This window comes from Chiloscyllium punctatum, unplaced genomic scaffold (genome assembly GCF_047496795.1).
Source record: "Chiloscyllium punctatum isolate Juve2018m unplaced genomic scaffold, sChiPun1.3 scaffold_370, whole genome shotgun sequence".
Lineage (NCBI taxonomy): Eukaryota > Metazoa > Chordata > Chondrichthyes > Orectolobiformes > Hemiscylliidae > Chiloscyllium > Chiloscyllium punctatum.
The window spans coordinates 155,001-157,500 of NW_027310104.1; the positions used below are offsets into that span (position 1 = coordinate 155,001).

The 2,500-nt window shown below is 66.6% G+C and overlaps 1 non-coding gene across 1 annotated transcript; it reads right to left on the reverse strand.

Annotated features, from left to right (window-relative positions):
• Positions 1 to 1,288: 1,288 nt before the first annotated feature.
• LOC140472566 (5.8S ribosomal RNA) lies at positions 1,289 to 1,442 on the reverse strand. The gene has a single exon (XR_011957731.1). It is a non-coding gene; the product is annotated as a 5.8S ribosomal RNA (ribosomal RNA).
• Between the last annotated feature and the right edge of the window lie 1,058 nt (positions 1,443 to 2,500).

Below are 2,500 nucleotides of genomic sequence, written 5' to 3' on the forward strand. Positions count from 1 at the left end.
GCGGGGACGTGCTCGGCGCAATTCCACGGGACCGGAGACCCTCCCCCGTCCACGGCGGGAGGCGAAACTCGGAAGTGCCGGCTGCTTACTCGAGCGGAAGGGTCAGCCTGATTCCTGCCTTGCCGGAGGCCCGGTCGCGGGGGTGACGACCCGCCGCCCGGGACGTGCGAGGCACCAGCAGACAGAGACTGCCCGACGGTCAGAGAGAGGGAGAGAGGAGTGCCGAGGCTCAAGTGGCGAACGGTCGCGCAGGCACGCCACGCACATCGATCGCCAGCCGCGGAACGGCACGGCCTTCAGTGGGGCCGGCGGGCGACGCCGCTCCTGAACCCAGCGGCCCCGAGCCGGACGAGTTGAGGAAGGCACGCCGACGGTGACAGGGTACGGAAGACACAGCGGTGGCCTTCTGGCGACTTGGCCCCCGACAGCCCGACGTTCCGCCGTCCTCCCGATGGCCAGGAGGACCGTGCGGGGGTCGGCCGACGGCGTGGTAGGTGTGCCTGCACGGTGACGGAGCACACACCACGCCCGCCAACCCCTCCGTACCTCCCGAGACCGGTGGCAGGACGGAGCGGAAAACGTGCGGACTGAACGGGAGAGCCAAGAGCCAGCGATCCACGCGCGTGCGACCGTCCAAGTCACAGCGTTCGACGAAAACCTCCTCCCTCGGCCAGGCACTCGGCGCCAGCAGGGGAGACAGGATCAGACGCCCCGCCGGCCACTTAAGGCCGAGGACGAACCACGAGACGGGCGGCTGCAGCAGCGGGCGGCCTGCAGCTCCCAGCACTCTCAATCGATCAACCATCGAGTCGGGTCAGCGTGTCAAACCGGCGAGCTCCACGGTCAGGCCGGCGGCGCACCAGCACCGGACCTCCGCGGCTCCCTTCACTCTTTCCACTGCCAGCCAACCGAGAGACGGACCCAATGCGGACGTGCAGAGCTTAGGCAGACCCCCCACTGGAGGCTCAACACTTCGTGGCAGCTCCGTGTCCCAGAGACCAGGAGGGTTGGCACACACACACAGTGTGAACCACCGACAGCCATTCTGGGACCGGTGACAGCCGTGCTGGCCCCACTGCCACGACACAGACGGACGCCAGGCCGCGCTCCCCGGCGGGGGGATGGCGTCGAGCCTGACGAACGGAATGTGCAGGGTGGGGGGGAAAGGCCAAGCGCTCCGACGCCGGAGGGCTCCGGAGTCTGAACTTAGGGGGACAAAGAGGACGGGTCCTCTGCGACACCCCAGCCGCGCTCTCGCCAGCCAAGGCGAGTGCGATTGATTGCCAAACGACCCTCAGACAGGCGTGGCCCCGGGAAGAACCCGGGGCCGCAAAGTGCGTTCAAAGTGTCGATGATCAATGTGTCCTGCAATTCACATTAATTCTCGCAGCTAGCTGCGTTCGTCATCGACGCACGAGCCGAGTGATCCACCGTCAAGAGTTGTCTGAGTTTGTTTTAGGTCTCTCCCTCGCCAGAGGAAAGCGACCCGGACCGCACATACGCTCCCCACCTTGAGCTACAGCCACCTGCACGCCGGCGTGCGGGCGGAGCAGGGTGGCGTGAAGCGATGGGGAGCACCATCCTGGTGCGGCCCGCAGAAACATACGTCTATTGGGGGGAGGAGGACAGGGCGCCCAAGAGGCGATGCGTGCCCCAACGCACCGCAGCGACGGAGGCAGGATCACCGCCACCATGTCGCCCGCCTAGTATCACGAGGCGTGCAGCAGCTTTGCCCTAGGAAAAGCAGAGGCGGGAACGGGCACCGGCCATCGGTTCGGCAGCGTCACTGACGCGTGCACGTGGCGGCGTGTCGGCGAGCGGACTTCCTGCGAGGAGGCGGGGGCGGCACTCGCCCGAGCAGACGCCCGCCCGGCCCAGCCACCGCCGAGGTGGACTGGGAGTCGCGGCAACGGCTCGTCATACTCGTTCCCACACTCACAGCGCAGCTTGCCCGCAAGCCACCGACCACCGATCGACGCCAGGCGCCCCGACCGAGAGCGGGATCGCTCGTTCGCCCTGCTGGCAGTTCGCTGGGGATCACTACTGCACGGAGCTCGGAGACCGACGGGCGGCAACTCGAGAGTCTTTAAACCACCACCCCCATCCCGCAAGTGCAAAGAGGCTGTATACGCACAGACGGGTGAGGGGAATAGGTACCCCGTCGGGTTTGAAGGGAGCGTGACTAGATAGCAACGATGTAAACCCAGCCGATTTGGGAGCGAAAGACCGGCGCCTGCATCACCGGCTTCGTTTCCCGTGGCTGGAGAGTACACCGAAACCCTCCGTCTGTCGCGAGCTCCCGACGACGCGGTGCCGCCAAGCAGCAGGGCCGGACCTGGTGTGGCTCCCCTCGTCGATCACAGACCGGTCGGCACTACTGACGAGACGGTGGAACGGGCTTCGCCCCTTGTGACGAAGGGTGATGCGAACCCGCCCGCCCGCGTGCGTTCGGGGTGGACTCGGCAAACGGAGATTTGAAATCGGAAAGTGTCCTCCTGCC